We start from the raw sequence: 26,379 nt of genomic DNA, 5'->3' as shown, positions 1-26,379 counted from the left end.
TGCTGGAATTCAAATTTTGAAATGCCCCACTCTGAAGCTCATACTAGAACTATTGAATGAAGAAATACATGAGGTGACTAAAATTATGTAATGAATATCTTGAGGAGGTCAAAATGTTTTCAAGTCACTACAGCAAAAGATGTTTTCTGCCATGAAATAGTGTCTTATAGTCCTATAATTATTCTAGTTAAATGTATAATTATGTTTGTGTGTGTTAATTAATTAATTAGCATTTATGATGCATGTTTACAGAGTGCACGCTCTGTGTTAGACACTATATTAGAAGTAAGAGATATTGCAATGAATGCTCAGGGAAACTAAGTTCTGACAGAGGAAGTAAACAACAGGATAGCAGCCTTTGATAAATATTAGGTGGAACAATACAGAACTGTCATGTTGGTTCAATATCAAAATTTCATCTGATTTGATCTAATTATCTAAATATTAAAGTATGTTTTTCACGTGTGTCTATAGAAACTCAGGACATCTATTTCTGTTATTTGAATATTCTTATACATGTGTTTTTTATGGGATTAAATATGCACTGAGTCTTTGCAGAGAGTAGGCAGTTTATGGAAGAATATACAGTAAATCTGATCAACTTCTTAAGAATTACTTAACCTTTACTTTAGCTTTCTAACAAACTCTCAGAAGACATCTGGCAATATCTGAAGACAGATTTGGTTGTATTACTGGTAGCTCTTGAGTAGAGATCAGGTATGCTACTAAAATCCTGCAATGCGCAGGACATTCCCCCAGTAGGAAAGAGTTATCCACCTCAAAGTGTTAACAGTAACATGCTTGGGAGATCCTGCACTGAACCCAAGAAGGGACCAGACAAAGTTAATTGGGGGAAAAAAAAAAAAAAAACAGTAATGTAATTGTATATCCTAAATCTTGAAGTTGAGCTTTCTTCAAACACCCATTGCATATATTTGTTGAGGTGATCAAACCTTATGGTGAAAAATATGGACAGGAGTAAAAGTTAGAATGAAGCTTAAGAAAAGTCCTCATCAACATTTAAGTTAACTAAAACAGGAGAATAAACTTGACGCACTAAATAAATTTGTTATCAATGATCTCTCATAAGTCTCAGATGAGTAATAATGGGTACTATAGAAGTTCTGTAATTTCTACTCATCCTTCCTTGCTCGCTGGAAAACTTAGAGGATCACCCTCCCCTGAAATTTCTAGCAGATACTTATAAATTTATTCTTTTTGTAAACAATATGTGCACTATTTTATTTTCTATATCTAGTATTCTGGGTTTTTTTAATTTTTAATTTTTTTTAGAGACAAGCTTTCTCTAGGCTACGTCACTAGCCTCGACTTCCTGGGCTCCAGCAGCCCTCCCACCTCAGCCTCCAATAATTGCATTGGGATTACAGGCGTGAGCCATTGCTCCCAGCTTATATTTTTATTGTTGTGTTTGGGGGGCTTTGAATATATAATAAACTAATCAGAGTTATTGCAAACTGTTATCATTAATTCCCACCAGTCCTCATTTTATTTTACTTTAATGTTGATCATCTTCTTTTATCCAGACCTCGTTCTTTTTTTCCCACCAGCTATACCAATGCTTAAACATCTGGATCAAAAGAATAATATGCAATATCATTTTGTATGTTTAATTTGAACACATTGAATTATGCTTCTCATTCTGCTTCTGCCTTTTTAGACTGAACATCATGTATTAGACATCTAGCCTTGTAATATGTCCATAAGTTACCCATTGTTTTGAGTCCTGCACTCATTTTTGACAGTTTATCTATCCATCACTCAACCGATGGCCACATTTCTACTCTGGAAATAATGCTGGGTGCCAATTTTTGCCCACACGTCTTTCCATCTGTTTAAACTATTCTTTGGAATATATTGCAAATAATGTAATAGCAGAGAAATAGCATATACACACATTCTTTGTTTCATTGAATGTTATCAAGTGCCTTGCAAAATAGCTACATTATTTATACTTTCAGCAGTACAGGAAGGTTCTTGTTTTCTTTGACATTTCTGTAATTGCTCACTTTCACACAATCTACATAGCCATTTTACACCTTTTTTCTCTCCTCAAACCTCAGACAACCACTTCTTGTCCTAACTCTCAGCTCATCGGCAAATATTTGCATAGCTAAATTTAATGACCTCTCTACCAGTCCTCCTGTGAATATGGAGTTCTTGCTCTTATCAAAGTTAACATCGCCACAAATGCCTTCTGAAGACTGCATTCCTTAAATTATCTCTACTCTCACACACCATCAGTTCCTTCTTCTTTACCAGTTCACTCCTGTCAGCATACAAACTTGCTAAAATGTCATCCATCCTGTGAAAAAGCAAAAACCTATCCCACTCCAATGATCCTCCAACAATCAACTTTTTTCTCGACGCCTTTTTATAGCAAAATTCTTGGAATTATTTGTAGTTGCTATCTATACTTCTTTTCCTGCCTAATACCATCATCCCCTTTACATCTATTTTCTAGAAATACTGACCTATTTATTGTTACTGCTGTTGTTGTTGTTAATTTATATTCTTTATATTACCTGTTCCTTCTCATGGAATGCTTTTAGCATGGCTGGCTCTTTATATTAAAAGTTAAGGTTAGGTAATGTTTTAGGAAACAACCCTTCGGTAATATCTAATTCCACTACCCAGTAACTATTACTTCTTGTGCTATTTTAATTCTCTTTCTAGACTGGATCACTGCAGATCTTTTTATGTTTGCAAATTGTTTGAGATATTTTGTCTCTAATTAGAGTGTAATCTCTATGATTTTAAGGATCTTACCTGTCTTATTCTACTGTAACCTCTGGAACCTTGAATGGTGCTTGCTATTTGTGTCATTTATTGAATGAAATAGTGAAAGTCTTTTTGTTTGAGCGACAGACGATGAAGTCAGAGAGACACTGGATGCCACACTGTGTAAGGCTGTATAGGTCACTGCAGTAGCTGCTCCAGGGCCTGCCTATATCTTGTCATCAGGTCGATGCACTGCTTTCCTACTGCTGTGAGTGTTGGGCAGACAGCAGTCACATAACCTGGGGAGTTACCTCTTGCCCACGGCCAATGGTTGACAGATAGGAGGGTCTAAAAGGCTGGTCTCCTTGCCTCAAGAGGAGATAGCTCTGTGATCCATTTATGTACCAGAGCCCTCCTGTGTGGATCAGGCCAATATCAACGTTACTTGAGATGACCTTGTTTCTTGACTCTTTCCCCTTCTTTGTCCTGCTTTACTCTTCCCCTTACAGATTGCACGTGGGATCACACCTTCACTGTATCACTTTTACAAGACTCCTCATCACAGGCTCTGTTTAGAGAACCCAAAGGAAGTCATGGTAAAGACTTTGGTTTGTATTCTGGGACACGGAAGCCATTATACGGTTTGAGAAGTGACATGTTCTGCCTTATATTTAGAATTGCTCTTCCCACACCTGTGTTGAGAAGAGACTGTAAGAGAGAAAAGAGTGGAAGCAAAAAGACTGGTTAGGAGGCTCTTGCAGCAATCCAGGTGAGAGGTAATGGTGTCTTGGGAGCAATGAGAGTGATAAGAAGTGGTGGGTTTCTGGAGATATTTTGAAGTACTAGCATATAGAATGCCCTGACAGTTTGTAGAAAATATTGGCATTAACTGTAAAGCATAATAGTACACTCAGAGGCTGATTGATTAAGTGGTCTGTTACCTAAAAAGCAGTCTTTGCATTTCATTCTCTATAGAAATAGTACTTAATTGGCCATCTCTTTGATTTTAATCATTGTTTCTGTCATATAAAGCAGAATAGCTTTATATACATTTAAACTTTAAAGCTTAAATTTAATTTTTAAGAGTTCTATTGAGATCAGTGTCCTAATTTTGAAATTGGCTATAAAATATTTGTATATTTTAAAAACCTATGCTAAAGAATCTAAATGTTCTTAGCTCACTGGGAGGAAATATCAGGCAGCCCTTTGCCAAGGAATCTGTCTAAACCACTGATGTTTTCTACACACGTCTTGGAAATGAATCTGCACAATAATGTGTATTTTACCTTCCATGTGCTTTATCTTCCAAATATATCCCCAGAGATATTTTCTACTTTTATCCAAACCCCATAGATTCTAGTGAAGATCTAGTTTGACATAAAAATGTTTGAGTATGATAACCTCCAGGTTATACATTATTAGAACTGTGTAGTTTAGACTCTATTTAAGAGAACAATAGTATCCTTAGTGTTTATTTTCCTGAATTGTACAGAGCATAAAATTATACACAGATCCCATAGGCAGATTCTATTATTCTATCAAGGCCCAAAGTAAATAATAAATCACTTACTGAGAAGTAAGTGATCCTTTCTCATCCCAGTATAACTTCTACTCCTTATTAAATTCTTCACTGCACCACTGAATATGAGAAACCAAGAGTTAGGGTAAATTTTTATTCTTCTAAAAGTGCAATTTAATATCAGATCCTAACCTGTACTTTCAAGTGAGCAACATACGGGGGGTTAGGTAACTAAAAGAATATCACAGAAGGAATGGAATGTGTGGTTTTCTTGCTCACATATTTCCAGGCAATTTAAGAGGATGAAAACTTTGCAATTTAACCTTCAAAAGCTTTCATTTCCTTTGGATTCTCTTACTCCAGTTTTGCAATATCTCTCACCTAAACAATCAAACTAAGTTCTAAGGAAGAATTTTATGCTATTACGTTTAAATTTTGCAATTTTCACAGGGTTAATACAGTTTAATTTCAGGAACTGGATTTCCATAGCTAAATCAACAAAATATGCTTTTTTCAAATAATAAATTTTATTATATAACTTTGGAATTCTACTGAAATCTATGAAATAATTTGTTAATTATAAAGATTCAATGAATGCTGTGATTCCAAATTAAATGCACATCTTCTTTATTAAATGCCTGTATAAGAGCCATCAGTTCATAACTCACAAGTGGGCACTTAAATATTTTTAATGGTGATAGATGTCTTGAGGAAACTTTACCTCAGTTACACTTATTCTCTTTTATCTTCTAGAATTACCACATCTTGAGAAAAGTTTTACAACTGTATCTCATTTCAAAGCCTAGTTTCTTTTCTTATTGATGATATACCAGTCAGTATGTGATTTGGTTTCTATTTTGGGGCTTGATATAATAATAGAATCTATGTGTCTGCGAATGCAAGGAGAATTTATGTATACTGTTCCCTCTACAATGCAGGAAGTCAAATAGTCAGGTTACCAATAGTGTCTTAGATAGATTCCAGATCTACACAGTTCCCCAAGTAGTTTATAATTTTGGTGTTATCAGACTCCTTTCGCCATAACTGTACTTTCTTATTTATCTAGCTCATGCCTCCAAGACTACTAGAGTCTTGATTGTTTCTCTCCCTCACTTCTGTGATTTTTGGCTTGTAAGTTGTCCTGAGGAATAAATTCTTCTTAGCTGATGTTTTTCCGGTGAAAGGTAAAAATATGTCACAAAGCTTTCTTTGAACAGTGTACCATAATGGAGAGGTGGCTAAGATGATTATACAAGTCAGACTAGAATAAATGCTACATTTGAAATATAAACCAAGTGCTTGTGAGGTTCCAGGGGTGAGAAAAATTAACCTTGATGAAGGGGATTAGAAAGACTATGCCGAAAACATCTCAGTTTTACAAAGAAATATAAGATTTCAACAGGCAGAAAGGCAAAGGAGGACATTGTAGGTAAAATAAATAAATAAGTAAATAAAAAATAAAAATAAAAATTACGAACAAGAAAATCTGAACGAGTCATTTTCTAGGTGACCAAGGGAGGGAGCAGAAGTTGAAACTGAAAAGGCATTGGGTCCAGGATGTGAAAGTCCTTAAATGACAGACTAAGGAATCTGGATTGTATCCCCTGGGGGAAACCAGATAATATTTTTAGAGTAATAAAATGATATTTACATTTCAATTACTCTGGAAATGTGAAGGATGAATTGGAAGCAAGTCTCAGAAGGCAGGCATGGAAGAGACAATATTGCTTGCCAAATATACAGACAATTCTCCCCATTTTCCTTTGGAGTATGTGACTAAATTCTTACCAACAGGATTTGCGAAATGATGTACACCTGTCCTGTTAGTTTTTGCATTATATATCTTAAAGTTATGTTATTGGCTCATTGTTATATTTTCCATGTAAATTTGATACCTTTCTTTTTATTAAATTTTCCTCTTTAACTGTAACATGCTTTTTTTCTTAAAGCCCATTAGTGTGCTGTTTTGTATGCTATTTGTACGCTTTAGAACAGCTATCTGCCTTTCTTTTCTTTTCTTTCTTTCTTTTTTTTTTTTTTGAGACAGAGTCTCACTCTGTTGCTCAGGCTGGAATGCAGTGGCGCAATCTCGGCTCACTGCAACCTCCGCCTCCTGAGTTCAAGTGATTCTCCTGTCTCAGCCTCTGGAATAGCTGGGATTACAGGTGTGCGCCACCACACCTGGCTAATTTTTGTATTTGTAGTAGAGACAGAGTTTCACCATATTGGCCAGGCTGATCTCAAACTCGTCATCGCAGGTGATCCGCCTGCCTTGGCCTCCCAAAGTGCTGGGAATATAGGTGTGAGCCACTGCGCCCGACCTCCGCCATTCTTTTTGTTAGTGTTGCAGAGACACTTTTTTTGTGTGTGATTCTGGTTAGTTAAGATTTTCTTAGCAAATCTTACTCAAACTTAGGACCTGCGGTGAAAGCAAGTTTGGAAGGTTATATGATTGGCTAGATAGTAAGAGAACTCTAGAGATCTCTGTTTTAGAAAATTTGTGTGTGCATGCAGGGCAATATTAATAAACACAAATTAGAAACTGAAAACTTGTTATATATATTTTCTTCTTGTTCTTCTATTTCTGGTGTATCTATTTTTTAAAAATTTTAACCCAATCAATTAATCTTTGTCTTTTAATTGATAAATTCAATCTGTTTAAACTAATAGACAAACTTGCTCTTAAATCTGTGTTAGTTATCTGTATTATTTATCTATCTCATCTATTTTACCATGCCTTTGCTCTTCTTGCCATTTTATGATTAAATGTTTCTATTATTGTATTTCCTGTTTATTAGCTTGTTACTTATGTTTTTCTGATTAGTATTCTTATTAGGCTTTTCTTGTCTATAAGCTTGTTAGCCATGTAATATTTTACTATTCTTTTGATGGTTACCATGGAGACTACAGTATGCATCCCTGAATTTTTAAACCCCATATATATGAGTAGTTTTAATACTTCCCATGAAATACTTAACTCCATTTACCATCTTCTCATCATTTTAGAATTGGTTTCATGTATTTACTAAACAGGTATTTTACAATGCATAAGATATTATTACAATTGTTTCTATAGTCAATATTCATTTAAATTTACTCTTGTACTCACTCACTCTTTACATTTTTTCTCATTTCCTCCTACATTTCCATGCTTCCATGTGGAATTATATTCCTGCCATGTGAATAATTCATTTTAATAATTCTGTTAGTGTAGGTCTTCTGGGATAAATGCTGTTAGTTTTTGTTTCTTTCAAAAGGTTTTTATTTTGCCTTTAATTGTGAAGGATGTTTTACTCGGGATAGAATTTCTGAGTTGGTAGTAATTTTGTTTCAAGACTTTGAAGATCTTCAATGTCTTCTGGATTTCATGCTTATAAAATGTCAATATTATTATTAGTCCTTTTAAGTTTATGTTCTTAAAAGCATCCTGTAGATGCTTTTAACGTTTTTTTTCTGTATATAGTTTTCTGAGTAACACGAAGTGTGTTTTCTTTTGTATTTTTCCTGGTTGGAGTTTTTTATGCTTCTCGAATCTATGAGTTTTCAAAAATTCTTGTAATTATTTCTAAATACTGGTTTTTCTTTTCTCCATTCTCTTTCTCCTTGCTTTCTGAGATTTCAATTACACATATCTTATACTTTTCACCTAATCTCAAATGTCTAATGCTCTTTGGTTTTACATTGTTTTATATCCCCACTCTAATCTTCATTATTTCCTTCCTCTTCTAGATTTAAACCTAGCTTGCCTTTTTTTCTAGTTCTCTAAAGTAGAAAGTTAGGTTTTGATTTGAGATCTTTATTTTTTAATGCATATGTTTATACAGTTTCTTCTGAGCACAGTTTTTGCTGCATCCTATAAATTTTGGTTTGTTGTGTTTTAGTTTTCATTAATCTCTAAGTATCTTCTAATTTCCCTTGTTATTTCTTCTTTTACTCATTAGTTGCCAAAAGTGTTATTTTCCATGTATTTGTGAATTTTCTAGTTTTCCTTCTGTTACTGATTTCTCATTTCATTCTGTTTTGTTCTGAGAAGATACTCTGCACAATTTCAATATTTTAAAATTTGTTGAGACTTGTTTTGTGGGTTAACATATGGTCTGTCCAGGAGAATCTTCCATGTGTACTTGATGAGAATGAGTATTCTGCTGTTGCTGAGTGGATTATTCTACATATGTCTATTAGATCTGCTTGGTTTATTATGTTGTTCAAGTCCTCTGTTTTCTTATTTATCTTCTGCCTAGCCGTTTTATCCATTATTGAAAATGGAGTGTTGGAGTATCAGCTCTTATTGTTAAATTGTCTATTTTTGCCTTCCATTCTCTCAAATTTTTCTTTACATATTTTGAGGCTTCAAAGGACAGGCTGATTTGCTTCCTAGGAGCTAATGTAGCTGGTGATTTTGAATGGAAGCCAATGCTCATTTGCCATCCCAAAAATCCCAGGGTCTTGCCTATACTCTATACATAGAACAACAAAGCCTAGACATCCTTTGAGGTTTTGAAGCTGGGTATTGACTTCTACTATCTAGCTATGAAAGTCCTAGAGGACATCTTCCAGTAGAAGGCTGTTTTGTCCACATTCAAAAATCTGTTGTTTAGTATAGCCGACACCATCACTTATCTTAGCTAGATTCTCTGGATAACTTGATGCAGCTTCTACATCAGCACTTGCTTCTTCCCTTTGCATTTTTAAGAGCAATGGCATTTTTAAGAGGGATTTTTATGGGGATGGCTTCTTTCCTTAAACCTCATGAACCAATCTCTTCTAGCTTCAAACTATGCTTCTGCACCTTTCTTATCTCTCTCAGGCTTTGTAGAACTGAAGAGAGGTAAGGTCTTGCTCTGAATTAGTCTCTGGCTTAAGATAATGTTATGATTGGTTTTATCTTCTATTGAGAAAACCAAAACTTTATCCATATCAACAACAAGATTGTTTTGCTTCCTTATCATCCACGTGTTCACTGGAATAGCACTTTTAATTTCCTTCAAGAACTTTTCTTTTGCATTGATAGCCTGGTTGTTTGGTGCAAGAGGCCTAACTTTTAATTTATCTCAGCTTGTGACATGCCTTCATCACCAAGCTTACTCGTTGCTTGCTTTTGATTTAATGTGAGAGACATGCAATACTCCCTTTCACTTCAACGCTTAGAGGCCATTGTCATGTTATTAATTGGCTTAAATTTCAATATTATTGTATCTCAGGGAATAGAGACACCTAAGGAGGGAAAAAGAAATGGAAGAATGGCCAGTGAAGCAATTAGAATGTACACAATATTTATCTTAAATTTGCCGTCTTATATGGACATGGTTCTCGGCACCCCAAAACAGTTGCAATGGTAACATCAAAGATCCATGATTACAGATCACAATAACACATCATAATAATGAAGAAGTTGGAATTATTGTGAGACAGAGACACAAAGTGAGCACACGCTGTTGGAAAAATGGCATCACCAAGACTAAACGTGGGAAAAGGTTGCCACAAACTTTCAAATTGTAAAAAAAAATGCAATATCTCAAAGTGCAATAAAGCAAAGCACAGTAGGCCGGGCGCGGTGACTCACATCTGTAATCTAGCACTTTGGGAGGCCAAGACAGGTGGATTATGAGGTCAGGAGTTCAAGATGGACAAGATGCTGAAACCCCATCTCTACTAAAAACACAAAAATTAGCCAGGCGTGGTGGCATGCGCCTGTAATCCCAGCTACTCAGGAGGCTGAGGCAGGAGAATCGCTTGAACCTGGGCAGCAGAAGTTGCAGTGAGACGAAATAGCCCCACTGCACTCCAGCCTGAGTGACAGAGCCAGTCTCCATCTCAAAAAATAAAATAAAAATAAAAATAAAAGTAAAGCAAAACACAATAAAACAAGGTATGCTTGTTTCGGTTTTTGCTATTAAGTTATAGGAGCTTCTTATATATTTTGGAATATTAACTTCTTATCAGATATATGGTTTGCAAATATTTTCTCCCATTCCATAGGTTGCTTTTTCACTCTTGACTGTTTCCACTGCTGTGTAGAACCTAGTCCCACTTTTTAGTTTGATGCTACCCACTTGCCTATTTTTGCTTTTCTTGTCTGTGCTCTTAGTGTTCATATCCATGAAATCATTGCCTAGACCAATGTCATGGAGTTTTTTTCCCTGAGTTTCCCCTAGTAATTTTATAGTTTCTGGTCTTGTATTTAAGTCTTTAATTCATTTTGAACTGATTTTGTATATGGTATAAGATAGGGATCCAATTTCATTTATCTGCATATACATATTTATTTTCCTAAAACCATTTCTTGAAGAGACTATCTTTTCTCGATTGTGTATTATTGGTGGCTATGTCAGATCAGTTGACTGCATAGACATGATTTTATTTCTAGGCTCTCTATTTTGTTGCATTCATATACATGTCTGTTTTTATGCCAGCACTATACTGTTTCAGTTACTATAACTTTGATATATATAATTTATATGCATAATATATAAAAACATAAATATATATTATATAATTTATATTATATTCAATTATGTATAACAAAGCTATAGTAACTGAAACAGTATAGTATATATATACACTATTGCTTTGTTATATATATTTTATATACATATGTAAATTTGTTATATAGATAAATTTGTTTTATATATATAAATTGAAACGGGGTCTTACTCTGTTACCCAGGATGAAGTGCAGTGGTGCAGTCATAACTCTCAAACTCTTGGGCTCAAGCAATCCTCCCACCTGAGCCTCCTAAGTAGATAGGACTGCAAGCACATGCCACCATGTGAGGTTAATGCTTTGTAATATGTTTTGACTCCAGGAAGTACGATGCCTTCAGCTTTGTTTTATTTTGTCAAAATTGCTTTGGCTATTCTGGGTCTTTTGTTTTCCCAGGTGAATTTTTGAATTATTTTTTCTATGTCTGTAAAAGAAATGCCATTTGGGATATTTATGAAAATTGCATTGAATCTATAGATCACTTTAAGTAATACAGACATTTTAACAATATGTGTCTTTTAATCTATGAACACAGGATATCTGCATTTATTTGTGTCTTTTAAAAAATGTATCCACATATTGTAGTTTTCAGTGTACAAGTCTTTCACCTCCTTGATTAAGTTTATTCCTAAGTACTTTATTCTTTTTGGTGCTTTTATAAATAGAATTGTTTTATTAATTTTATTTCAGATAGTTTGTTTAGTATATAGAACCCAAAACCTTTATAATTTATTGTAGGGCAGTTCTACTAACAACGAAATCTCTCAGCTTTTTTTTACCTGGAAATGTATTAATTTCTCCTTCAATTTTGAAGGCCAGTTTTTCTGGATATAGTTTTCTTCATTGGCAGTTTTATTCTTCTTTTTACATTTTAAATAAGTCACCTTATCGTCTTTTGCTCTCCATGGTTTCTGAAGAGAAATTAGCTATTTATCTTATTGAGGATCCCTTGTGCATGAAAAGTCATTCTCTCTTGCTGCTTTTAAGATTTTATCTGCTTTTGGCTTTGGAAGGCGTAATTATAATGTATCTTGGTGTGTGCTGTGGTCTAATTGTGTGTCTGCCCCCAAAATTCATGTATTAAAACCTGATCCTCGGTGTGATGGTATTAAATGGTGGGACTTTTGGGAGGTGACTAGGACATGAAGTGGAGCTCTTATGAATGGGATTAGTGCCCTTACAAAACAGGACCAAGGGACTTTATTTGTCCTTTTCTACCTTGCGAGGATGCTACAGGAAAGCACCATCTATATGCCAGAGAGCAAGCCCTCATCAGACAATCTTGATTGAACTCCCCTATCTCTAGAACTGTAAATAGGTTTCTCATGTATATAAGCCATCCAGTTTATGGTAAATTGTATTAGCAGCCTAAATGTACTAAGTTTGGTTGTCTTTGAGTTTATCCTATTTGGAATTTGTTGAGCTTCTTGAATATGTAGATTCATGTCTTTGATTAAATGTTGGTATTTTTAGCCATTGTTTCTTTGAAAATATTTTCTTTCCCATCTTAGTCCATTTGCTAGAAAAGAATACCCGAGATAGGGTAATTTATAAAGAAAATAGGTTTATTTGGCTCACAATTCTGCAGGCTATATAAGAAGCATGTTACCGGCATCTGCTTCTGGTGAGGCCTCAGACTGCTTCCACTCATAGTGGAAAGTGGTGTGGAGATGGTGTGTGCAGAGATGACATGGTTAGAAAGTGTATTAGGCCATTTCTACATTGCTATAAAGAAATACTTGAGACTGGATAATTTACAAAGGAAAGAGATTTAATTGGCTTATGGTTCTGTAGGCTTTACAGGAAGGATAGTACTGGCTTCTGCTCGGCTTCTCTGGAGGCCCCAGGAAGTTTACAATCATGGCAGAATGTGAAGGGGGAGCAGGCCTCCCACATGGTGAGAATAGGAGCAAGAGAGAGAGAGAGTGAGAGAGGAGAGGTGCTATACACTTTTAAACAACCATTTCTTGCAAGAATTCACTCACTATCATAAGGATAGTACTGAGGGAATGGTGATAAGCCATTTGAATTAGTCTGTTCTCATGCTGCTATAAACACCTACCTGAGACTGGGTAATTTATGAATAAAAGAGATGTAATTGACTCACAGCCACATAGGCTGTACAGGAGGCATTCTGGGAGGACTCAGGAAACAGTCATGGCAGAAAGTGAAGGGGAAGCAAGCACCATCCTCACATGGCAGAGCAGGAGAGAGACAGAATGAAGGAGGAAGTGCTACACATCTTCAAACAAACAGATCTCGTGATAACTCTATCACGAGACACCACTCAGGGGATGGTGCTAAACCATTAGAAACCACCCCCATGATCTAATCACCTCCTACAAGGGCCCACCTCCAACATTGTGGATTATATTTCAGTATGAGAATCAGGTAGGGACAAGTATCCAGACTATATCAGAAAGGAAGCAAGAGAGAGATGGAGGAGCCATCTTTTTAACATCAGCTCTCACAGGAACTGATAGAGTGAAAACTTACTCATTACCATGAAGACTGCACTAAGTCATTAATGAGGAAACTGCCCCATGACCCAAGCACTTCCAATTAAGCCTCACCTTCAAAACTGGGTACCAAATTTTAACATGGGGTTTCAGGAAACAGGTATCCAAGCTATAACATGCCTCCTTCTCCCTCTTTGCCTCTGTGACTTTCACTATGCATATATTGTTATGTTTGATGTTCCATGTGTTTCTTGGGTTCTGTTCACTTTTCTTCATTCTTTTTTTCTGTTCTTCAGAGTGCATAATTTCAACTGACCTATATATATGTTTTGTTATTCTTTCTTCTGCCTGCTCAAATTTGCTATAGAACCCCTCCAGTGACTTTATTTTCAGTTATTGTACTTTTGCTCAAGCACCATTCTCTTGATTTTCTTTCTTTGTCCATGTTATCCTTTAGCTCTTTGAGCATAGTTAAGACACTTGATGTAACTATTTGTCTAGTAATTCCAATGTCTGGGATTCCTGTCAATTAATTTTTTTCCCTTTGAGTTTGCCGTGCTACCATTTCTTCTTGCATGCCTTATAAGTCTTCATTAGAAACTGGCATTCTGATTATTATATCTAGCACTTCTGAAATACAGATTTTTCCCTTCCCTGGAGCTTGCTGTTGGTTCTTGTTGTGGGTTGTAGTTATCTGTTTAGTGGCTTTAAAAACTAATTTTGTAATGTGTAGTCACTCAAATCTGTCCCATTAGCTTGGTGGTCAGAATATTGTGTAGATTTTATAAAGACCAATTTGTTAAAGTACTGGTATGAGATTTATGTGGTCTCCAATAGAAACTCTAACAAATAAAACTTTAAAACTTTATATAAAAAATAAGAATTCAGAAAATTACAGCATTATAAGGTTTTATCTAATTTAGTTATAATGTAAACTTTTTTAGTTAAAATATCCCATTTCCCTAATTTTGTCTTTTGTGGAAATTTCAGTTTTAACACAAAGATATTAATTACTTTTAAAGATTCAGTGTTTACCAAAAAATTAATATAAAGGGCAATTTTAATTTTTCTAATTAATTGCTAGTAATCTCATGACATTTTCACAAACTTCTGTCTTCCTAATAGAATCCCTTTTCATTTAAGACAGCAACATGACTGTTAGTTATGTGGTTAATATTTCAGTCTCCTTCTAACTTCAGGCAATCATGTGATAGTGTATCGGCCAAAGAAATACAAATAGAGTTGCTGTGGAAGACTTTCCTTTCTTGTTCACAAGAACAAAGTCCACTTAAACTTTCATCCCTTTCTTTTTATTTTTTCTATTTTCCCAGACTCTAAACATGTGACCTGGAGAGGCAACATCCATCTTGTGACCATGAGGCAATAAGGATAAGGGTAAAAGTCTACACATTGCAAATTGCAGATAAAAACATGAAAAGATCCTGGTTGCCTGATGACACTACAGGTTAATAAAAAAATACCCCAGAGATTCAAACCTAAACAAAATGCTAAGTCACATTCCTCCACATTCACAATTAAAACAATTGAGTGATTTGGGTACAGATGATGAGGGAGAGAACGGAACTCACAAAATGTGGTTTTCTTGTTTGGGTAGGCTGCTTGTTATGGCATTAAGGCACAGGCACCATATTTTGTTGCATTTGATTATTTACTTACAATCTTCTATTAGGTAGTAAGGGTTTTGAGGCAAGGGCCTTTTTCTGTGTTATTGACCATTGTTTCCCTTATATCCCGCACTATGAGGTTAAGCACAAAAAAAGTTACTCAATAAATATTTGTGAAATTAAAAAAATGGAAAAAGAGATAATAAGTATAATTTAGGATACAGTTTATCATGGCTGTGACAATGGGAAGTGTGGAGCTAACACTAATGTAGTTGCCCATCAGGTTCTTCCAACCTGCCCCACAGACAAAATCATTTTACCGAGACTACAGCATTGCAGTAAAGAAAGGGTTTAACTGATGCAAGACTGGCCATGCCATACAGAAGACCGAGTTATTACTAAAATCATTTGCCCTAAAGGCTTGGAGGTTAGGGGTTTTCAAGGACAGTTTGGTGAGCAGGGGACTAGGAAATGTGTGCTGCTGATTGATTGGGGAAGCCATCACAGGAGTGTGGAAGATGGTCCTTGTGTACTGAGTCCACCTCTGGGTGGAGGGTGGGGACAGCAGGACTGACTGATTCATGAGTCAGGAGTCCAGCTGGAGTCAGTGGTGGTCAGAAATGCAAAAGTCTGAAAAGAAATCTCAAAGGGCTAATCTTAGGTTCTACAATAGTGATGTTATCTATAGGAGTAATTGAGGAAGTTACAAATCTCGTGACCTCCAGGACAAGGGCTGGTAGTCGTTTAACTATACTTACATCTTAGCAGAAACCAGGCCCCTCTCATAATTCTAACCTTATAGACTTTCATAAATTTTATAAAGGTTGTTTAGTTTTGGGAAGGTCTATTGTTATCCTTGCTTTAAGGCTAGACCACAAACTAAATTTCTCCCAAGTTTAGTTTGGCGTATGGTGGGAATGACCAAGGATAGCTTGGAGGTTAAAAGCAAGATGGAGTAAACTATGTCAGATTTCTCTTATTATCATAATTTCGCAAAGACTGTTTCACTAGTAGTTAACACTAAGTATACGCCATGTGCCAAAAATTGTACTAAGAGCTTTACACACTTCATTTAATTTCAAAAACAAAAGATTAATAGGTATTATCAGCATTATATCCATTTTTAAGATAAGGAGATTGATGCAAGAGGTACATTAACTTCCTGAGATTACACAGCTTAAGTAGAAGTGCTTGGATTCTAATTCAGTTGGTCTGGTTTCAAAGCTTATGCACTTAACCATTATCCTCTACTCTCTCTCTCTCTCTCTATATATAGATATATAAATACTATATATTATTATATATTATATACTATATATAATATACTATATGTTATACTATATAGTATATATGTGATATATATAGTATATATAGTATATTTTGTGTGTGTGTATGAGTGTGTGTATACATATCCTCTACTATATTATAACACTGTGACAATGGGAAATGTGGAGCTAACACTAAGGTAATCACTCATCAGGTTCTTCCTACCTGCTGCACAGACAAAATCATTTTACTGAGACCACAGCATTGCAGTAAAGAAAGAGTTTAATGGATGCAAGACTGGCCACACCATGCAAAAGAAGAGTTATATATAATTCATATATATATATGTTAAAAGCCATTTTCCAAACAGAATTGGAAGAAGGAACGTTATGCACCTGGATTGGAATGTCTCCAGCAGAGCTGCACCCATTGTTAGGAAGCCTCACAAAATGACTGTATTCACCACAATCAAGCATCTAGCTGTCAGATATGCATGTTAAAAATTCAGATCCGCTCACGCTGCTGTTGTTAATTTAGCATAAGAAACTTGACTCATCCTAATTTATAAATGACTAAACTACTAAAATCAGAATGCCTACTGACTTATTCGAAAACAGAAAGTTAATTGAAGATGGAATAAACATCTATACCAGTAAAATGGTGTTCAAAAAAGGTTCTTAGAATAAAATAAGAATGAGGGAAATTTGTCAAAATATTGGAAGGTTTAAAGACTCTGATATCTCATATGTTGTACTTCACTAGTGATATATCTGCGAGGTAGACCTGACTGAGCACCCTCTCCCTTGGCCTGTGAATAGGCATGGCCTGTTTCTGTGTCTCTCACCCTCTTGAGTCCTACTGGTTGACCTACCCTGTCTTTAGACTTGTCAAAATTTCTTAATATGACTATCTTTTCCTGAGAAGATGTCTTCATTTATGGTTAAGTCTGAAAAGGGCAACCTGATTAGTTTCTCCAAGTTACTTGTCCCTTCCTGTCTCTTCCGACCTTCCTTTCACTTGTACTGTTTGCTGGCTTTCATCTGCTTCTTTTTAATCACAGTACAAGAAACATGGAATCTCTATCTTGAGACTAAAACCTCCCTGCTCTGTGCTTTTTTCTCCCACCCCTCCTTTTACTTTCAATACTGTGACCACTGTTGGTGGTCTATCCTCTCTTCTGCACTTTCAATTTCGACTTTACCAACTCATAAGATCGATCAAATGTCTACCATTAAAGAAAAAAAAGGCCACAATTCCATGTTCCCTTTAAAAAAGAACAGGAAGCTCTTCTTCATTCGTATGTCTCCTTTAAGTACTGCCACGCCTCCCCCAACCCACAGCCAACCTCCTTGACAGATTGACTTCCATTCACTATTCCACTTCTTTACTTTTGTGACTCACCAATTCCCCATAATCTGGCTTTGGCTCCCACTACTTCAATAAAAATACTTCAGCACACATCCTCAATAGCATCTCATTTGTCAGATTCAATGACCTTCTTTTTTGTTACATCTTTTTGACCTCATCAGGATTTGGCACTATTGAACATCTTTGTAAAGCTCTTATCTCTTTCCCTCATGACACTATTTCTCTTAGTTTTCTGTCTATGTTTTCTTTCTGAGCTACTTTATGTGCTCTTTTTCCTTTTTCTTCTCCTTAAATGTATGTGTTCCCTAGAGCTTTGTCACTGGCCCATTGCTATTCATTGTCTATACATTCTACCTCCATGATTATTCCCATTTCTACAGCTTCAATTGCCAATTATATCTCCAATGTAGATTCTCATTGGGGCTCCATACGCATATATTCACCAAAGGACATCTCTCAACATCGACATTTTGAAACTGGAATTCAATATTTCCTTCAAAATCAGCCCCTTTCTCTTCTTGTTCTTGTTACTATTTGTCCAGCCAAATCAGAAACTTGAGAACCATTCCAAACATTTTTTCTATTTCCCTACCCTTCATTACATTAGTGGCAACAGCCAATCCTGTTAATTCTATTGCTATACTTCTTTGGTAGCTTTAACATTCTCTTTATTGATCATAAGCCAAGAAAGAAAAATTCTCTCGATTTTTTCATTTATGTCTTATGACATTTCCCCTCAATGTTGTTGTAAAACTTCATAAAAGAGATTTTTGTTATTTCATATTTGCTTTGCCCAGATACTATATCTGTTGGCAGAAAAACCTCCTGTAACTTCTTTTGATGTGAATGAATAAAACTCTTCTTATGTGCTGGAGGAGCCTCTAGGAAGAGCCAGATACACCCCACTATAGTTATTTCTTACTAACATATAAACACAATTAATATAATGTTTAAATATGGTTGCCAGGTACAATACATACAATTAAATTTGAATTTCAGATAAACAGCAAAGACTCATTTAGTATAAGTATGTCCCATGCAATAATTGTGCCATACTTATGTTAACAAAAACTCATGATTTATCCAAAATTCAAATTTAACTGGGCAGATTCTCCTAGTCAGAAATCAAAGGGCAAACTTGGCTCAATCTATCATTAATGAACTGTTACATGAATCACTAAATAAATTCCAATCACAGTGAATCCCCCTGTACCCATATACTAGGACAATAGTCGGAAATTTTTGCAAATGTGAAGGCAGAAACTCAAGTTACATAATTAAGATCATGGATGTAGAAAATAGGTGGACTGTTAAGTCAGGGTGCTTAACTCCAAACTAGTTCTCTTTCTACTATACCCTGCTCCTTATAGGTTATCCCTATAATAGTAAAGAGGAGAAAATATGGTCAGGTATCTCTAGAGTGGTTACTTAGTACAGCTAGACTTCAAGAAAAGAACAACATAACTTTAAAATTAAATTACAACAGAAATGTATTGGTCATTTTAAAGTTAATAAAATCAGAACAGCTTTAATTACAAAAATATGGAGCCAAATTGTTGGAAATTGTGTTAAAATGTTGATTAATTGAAGCATCAAAATTGGAGAAAATTAGTAAGGCAAATCATTTTTAAAATATCTTTGTGTTTCCCAGATTGAAAAGCTGGTTCCTTGGTAAGAACAGTATGTCGCTCCTGACACCATGTGGCCACTTTATTTACTGCATTTAACATTTTTGAAGACTTAAGGGTCCTGTCAAGGGGGAAAAAAAAAATGCAATAAAATAAATGCAGACTGTGAGATGCAAGATATCGTCTATTGCCATTTATCTACTTAAAAATTGAAGATTATTATAAAAGTTACCAGTGGGTGATTATCAAGTTCTTCATATCTATTCTTTAAGCCTTTATTCCTAGTTTTGTTACTGGTGTCAGCATGGACTTTTAGAAAGATGTAATTAATTTTCAATTTCTTGACAGTGAGCCAAGTATTTTGTATGATCCCTTTTGAGCAAACTAACCATCATTATAGTATGGCAATTAAGAAAAACTAGTTTTAGCATCAGATGAACTTGGTTCCCTCCCCCTTCTTCAACTCCTATGTACTGCTGAGGCCTCTTTTAGCCACGGACAGTCCAGCACTTATCCCAAAGCAGCATGTATAGGACATCACTGCTAAAATCTTGGCCACTAGCTGATGTTCCCAAGGTTGGGCATTATCAATGCTTCCTCAACCACAGCTAATGCCTTGAAATCTTCTTTGTGCCAGTGGACCCACTGTTCTTGAACTACGCATCAGATGGAAGCTATGCTTTATTACCCACCAAAGCTGGAAGGATGTTCTTGTTCTTTTTTATGCAACACTGTCTCATGTACATCAAAGTACTGCTTTGCTCCCCAGTGTCTACCAGAACTTCAAATGAAATTGATTCGTGGAAGTCCATCATCAACATGTTTAAATTCCAGCAGTAAATATCCCTTAGTCTTAAGCTGGTGTATCTTCCACAGTTTTCACATGTACTCTAGGTTTCAAAATTTAATCTGTTGTTGCAGCAATTACCCAAATATTCTACAGATACAAGAAAACATGGCCATATATTTCCTGAGGAGCGTATCAAAATGTTAGGTCAGTGACAAGTGTAATATTATGAGGATAAATTTAATGTTCCAGTTATTTGACCTTGTTTCTATCAGGTGTGAGCTATGTCTGCAAATATTTTATTCAGCTTTAGAGGTTCAGAAAGACACAGATATAGCTCAGCTGAACATGGCTGACAAACCTTGAGCTAGACAACCATTAGGGAGAAGGGGATGGATATAAATGTTTTATTGCATATGCTTGTTTTCACCGACAAGAGGAAAATTTGGGGGATTATACATAATTTTAAATAAAATTGTACTTTTAAATTAACATTTTCCTCTGAAATAAATCAAAATTTATCATTCATATTTCAGATATATATCTTTTGTTAGATCTTTAGAAAACTTTACATAAACATATTATGTATGCTTTTCTATATAAAAAGTGGGCTATTCTGAGTGCTTTCTTGATTGATTAATGTCATAAACACTATTCATATAAGTGAACTTTTATAAGTTCTAGGAAACCTGGTCAATCAATGACAAGAGTAGCTCAAATGCATTATAACTATGAGTCATGATATTGATGTAAATGCTGTATATGAAACAGTCAGCACTAGGTTGAGTTAAATTTTTATATTTGAAAAATATTTGCTGCAAAGATTACTTTGAATTATGTTAGAGTCCAGAAAGAAATTCAAATAAGTTTGTTTTTTCTTTTTTTCTGCAAGATGGTGCTATGTGTTAGAGAATTACAAAAGAGAAAGGTAAGTAAGTAAAATATTTTTAGAAAACTTGAATCTTTTAAGCATGAAAGTACATTCTTGATAAAGTAAGGAAAGGGAAAAACTTTAATAGTAAATTTCCAGTGGAGAAAGCTGGCAAATACCACTTTCACCAGGTGATATTACATAACAAGTGATATCATGTATCCCCTGATAATATTTAATGAGGAAGGAACTTCACCTCGTGGCATTCTTTCCGAAAATCAAAAGCTCCAGTATAACCATGAGAAAAATACCAGATAAACCCAAATTGGGAGACCGTGTACAAGTGCCTGACCAGTATTTTTCAAGCTACCAAGGTCATTAAAGATAAGAAAAGACCGAGAAACTGTCACAGAACAGAAGACATAGCATGACATGGCAACTAAATGCAACATGGTCCCTGGATTGGCTCCTGGAACAGAAAGAGGTTATTAAGGGGAAAGCCAGTGAAATTCAAATAAATCTGGATTTAATTGTTAAAATTGTTAATTGTTTAAAAAATGCATTTCTGAACCCATAAGAGTGGACAACATGCTTGAGATTGATTTTTCAATTGTGGTAATAATTGTACTTAATTATTTACACCCTTTTGCAAACTATCAAAACCCTGCAGAGTACTGTGGCAATGCTACTCAAATCAAAGGACTTTTTAAAGTTAGATATTTAGGTCTTCTCCACTGTGTGCACTTTTACTCCTCTACAGTTTTCTGTTTACATGAATGCTGGAATATGGACATTTACATATTCAAGAATTCCTGGAAAGCCGTAAGAGATTTCAGTTTAGTATAACTGTTTGAATAGTATAGCATTATTCTAAGACATGAAGAGGGGTGGGCAGGGTTTAGTAGGAAAAATAATGGATTTAAGTTCTGAATGTGATAAGTTTTAGGGACCTCTGGTGGCAGCTACAGATGTGGTCTGGAGCTCAAGGGAGAGAGCTGTCAGTGATACAGATAACATAGATTTGAGAGTCATTAGCCAATAGTAAGAATCCTCCAGGGGTAGGGAAGGCAGAGAGAAGACAAAAGTATTCCTTTCAATGTACTTGTTTTTCTCATCTGTGTCATGAGCACACAATCAAGAAACTCAACTAAATGTGAATTGGTTGACGTCACTTTTCCAGCCCATGTGTCTACAATAATTTCAACTTTAAAGCAGCACTTTGCATAATGTTAATATGAAATGTTGATGGAAGATGCAAGCAATCATACAGACCACCAACTTTTCAGCAAGCTGAAGATATTCCAACCTAAATTTTATCTCAGTGTTTGACTGCAGTGTTCAATTTGACATCTGATGTTGTGGGAGGAGTTAAAAGGTGAAAAACCAACCACAGATTCATGCAGGCCTTGAAATCAGCCTGAGAGGGTCAAAATGGGAGAAAGGCTCCTGGCATCTATATCTGGAATAAATCTTGCTAGTTTTACCATTTGTTAATTACCAAATTATAAATTGTTACAATTCTACATGAAGTAGATTCTTATGCTTCAATCCATCCTAAAGAAGAAAGCAGAGCCTTAACATCACAGGTTTTCGTCCACATAGATTTTCTAAGCCTTTCCTATAAATCATTTCAGATTTTTATGTGGGCCTGGAGGCTTTGCACAAAACTTGATAGTACATGTTTTTAAAGTCCAGATATGGGTTTTGGTGTTTGTATTCCACTCATTTCAATGATCTCATTTTGTTTATATCCACCAGGGGTTCCTGTAAGAGCTCTTTGAGGTAGCTCTGCACTGTCCAGCTTAGAGGTCAGAGCGATCAGTCAATTGCTAGGAGATTGGACTCTTGCCATAAGTGTTAGGTCGGGAATTGCTGTAATTTCTCACCAGGTGGAATTTCCCGAAGATGAACTTGATATCAGAAAATGCAGGAGATACAAAGATGTCAAGAAAAGGCAGCATCCCTCAAAAAGATTTATCCTGATGAGAGGACAGAACTAAAAGGCAATTTTGTTGCCGATTAGCACTTCTTAACTCCTTTGGCTTGAGCTTTCAAATTCAATAACCATTTCAGAAAGATTGAAAAGAACATCTAGCCTGTAATCTCAGCATTTTGGGAGGCCAAGGCAGGAGGGCCACTTGAACCCAGAAGTTCAAGACAGCCAACATAGTGAGACCCTGTCTCTATGAAAGATTTTTTAAAAATAGCCTTGCATGGTTGCAGACACCTGTAGTTCCAGTTTCTCAGGATGCTGAAGTGGGAGAATAGATTGAGCCTAGAAGTTTGAGGCTGTGGTGAGCTATGATTTTGCCACTGCATTTCAGCCTTGGTGATTAAGACCCTGTCTCCAAAAGAAAGAAATGAAAAGAAAAGAAAAATGAAAAGGAAATACAGAAAGAAAAGGAAAAGAGCATGCATTTACAAAAATGTTGCCTTGCACATCTAAGAAAGAGTGAGCAAGGAAAATGAAATATTTTAGGAGAGGTCTAATATGATGAAAAAAACTCACTTGGAAAACAATTCAGGCAGCAATGTTAAGCCAAAAGGAAAGAAAGAATGGCCTTAGACAGTAACACTGGTCTCAAGATGCTTACTGAAGTTCCTCCCTGAAGCCAGTCACCATTCTACAACTCCTGCCTGTGGCCCAGAATCTACCACTCTCTATATCACACTTTCTCTCAGTCCCCATAGTCATGCTTCTATTGTTTTTTCCACATAGAATGACAAATATCTATTTGTATGGTTGATTCTTACATTAAACTATGAATTCCTTTTATCCTGGCAACTACATTTCTGGAGAATCTACAACTCTTCACAATTACCATAGGAGGTGGCTAAAACTATTTCTTTCATTTATTTGTTTGCATATTTTCTCCCCCTTACCTCACTAAACTGTAGGCAACACAGTGCCGAGATCACATCTATTTGGTTCGCTGCTGTATCCCCAAGGACTAAAATAGTGTCTGGCAGGGAGTAAGTAAACATCGCTTAAATGAATAAATGGTCAGGAGAATCATTAAGCCAATTTCTTGCAAGATCATATGGCACATATGCGGCAAAGAAAGATTTGAACCCAGTTTTGTCTGACACCAAAGGTCAGTTGTGCTCAACCTCTGTATCAATTAATGACTGAAACCCTCTCAAAATCGTAAAGCCATTAACTGATCAATCAAACAATCAAGATTCATCAAGCTTACTTGATACATAGGCAGAGAAAAAGTTGTAACTGTCACAGCACACATTGCTGTGACTACCATATTTTCAGCATCGTCTTCAGATCTCCAGACCTGAAATGCTCAGAATATTTAGGGCATACTCTTAATAGTCCATATTTATTGAGTGCTTAATAAGTACCAGAATTATTTTAAGAGTTTGAGATATTTTCTGATGCAAGGCTTACACTACGCTTTTTGAGTGAGGTAAATACTATTATTATTATAGATGATGCAATGAAACACAGAGAGTTTAAGTAATTGCACTACTTCTTATCCTGAGAGGGGTACAGCTAAGATGTGAACCCAGGCAATCTGTCCTCCAATTATGCCCTTAACTATGATATACTGCCTTTCTAAGAATTTGAAGTATTGAGGGGGTCAGGGAGAGTAGTTAGTTTCGTCTTTGCAAAGGCTAGTTTTTATTTTCAGTGCCTAAAACAATCCTGGTAATAGTAGGCGCTCATTAAATATTTATGGAATGAATGGATGAATGACTCTGACTAGCGATTGTCTTACACGAAGATCACAAACTTAAGAAGATGGATCTCAGTAGAAACGTGGGAAGTCCTGAGCTTTGACCCATACCCCAGGATAGTGAGAACTTAAGGGGATCATGTAAGAAGAGGGAAGGCTCTGCAGACATGAAAAGGGTGAGAGAAGCTCCTGAAAAGGCAAAACAAGTAAATAAATGAGGTCAAGAGGATTACTACAACCTCCAGATTTACTAATAATGTCCCTTTCAGTGAACTTAAATAATTTCCTCTAAGACCAGATTGGTGGCAAAAACATCGCTAGGGAATCCACCTGGCTCTGGTTCTTCAGCTTTTGACAGATGCCACAGCTGACACATGAGGACCATGGATCTCTTCATGTACACCTTTGTGACAACTTCCCATTCTTTCCAAAAGTATGGGGACCACATAATTTACTGAACAAATGTGGACATCTGGTCACCCCACTTATAATCATCTTTTGAGTGTCTATAAGTCACCATGTTAGGCAACTATAGCAATAGGCCAGGCTTGAGAACATGCATAACTACAATTTGGCTGTTCATTTCAGAGAAGAAATAAAGGGATGATTTTAGAAAACATTAGGACGAAAAATCATCAACAAATCTTGATAACTGACAGGATATAAGGTAAGAGAAAACAGAGTCAATGAATTGGACTAACTCAAAACAATGATGGTTAAATATTATAAAAATTCAAGAAAGGGATTTGGCAGGGGAGAAGGATAATGGTGAGAAAAGATGATGAATTCAGTTTTCAAGATATTGGATTTTTGGAGATAAAATGACATCCAGATAGAAATATCTAAATATGACTTTAAAATATTGTAGATGTGGTTTTAAGTCCTCTTATTGGAGGTGATTTGTGAAAACTTGAGATAATGTATCTAACCCTTATCTATGGATTCTAATGTTCTTTGCATTAGGAAGAAATTGAGAGTAGAAAGAAGAATGACGAAGTTTATGCGCTCCTGAGGAAGGACCCTCAAGAGAGGACCTTATAAACACAACTGGCTACTGAAAAAGACTTGGAAAAAATTATGGCACAATGAAGAAAATAATGTTCAAGGCTCAGTGGAAGACAAAGAAAAGAGGAGGTCTCAGAGAGGTAAGTCATGAAGTGAGCATCAAAGCATGGAAATAACTAATCGTGTTAAAGACAAATGTGCCAGTATGGAGCTAAATTCGGAGAACAAAGAGTAATATCAAAAAGAATGTGGTGGCTGGGCATGGTGACTCACGCCTGTAATCCCAGCACTTTGGGAGGCCGAGGCAGGAGGATTGCCTGACATCAGGAGTTTGAGACCAGCCTGACCAACGTGAAGAAATCCAGTCTCTACTAAAAATACAAAATTATCTGGGCATGGTGGTGCATGCCTGTAGTCCCAGCTACTTAGGAGGCTCAGGCAGGAGAATCGCTTCAACCCAGGAGGCAGAAGTTGCAGTGAGCCGAGATGGGGCCACTGCAATTCAGCCTGCGTGACAGAGCAAGACTGTCTTAAAAGCCAACAAACAAACAAAAAACAAAAAAGAATGTGGCAATAAATTTTACCTGGGAGGAGTAAGGGAGGCTCTAGCAATACATCTCAAAGAAAGAAGAGGGTAATTAAAATTGTATTCAGAGGACTTTTCTATTTTATTAATTGCCATATCCCTAGTCGTGAATATCACGTAATTATATAAATTGATTCTTTATGTGTTGACCTGGAAATGTGACCATGATTTTAAATGACAAAAACAACAGAGTATGCCAGGAACTATTAGCAGATCTTTTAAAAATAAATTAGGGGCTTTGTTAGCCATTTGCTATGTTACCGTTTTTTGTTCATTTGTGAAGATATGAGCTTGCTAGACAGTCACTGAAAGTGTTTGATATATAGTGAGACATGGCACACTCTATTTCCACAT

Source organism: Chlorocebus sabaeus, chromosome 8 (assembly GCF_047675955.1).
Source record: "Chlorocebus sabaeus isolate Y175 chromosome 8, mChlSab1.0.hap1, whole genome shotgun sequence".
NCBI lineage: Eukaryota > Metazoa > Chordata > Mammalia > Primates > Cercopithecidae > Chlorocebus > Chlorocebus sabaeus.
This window is presented reverse-complemented; position numbering follows the sequence as displayed.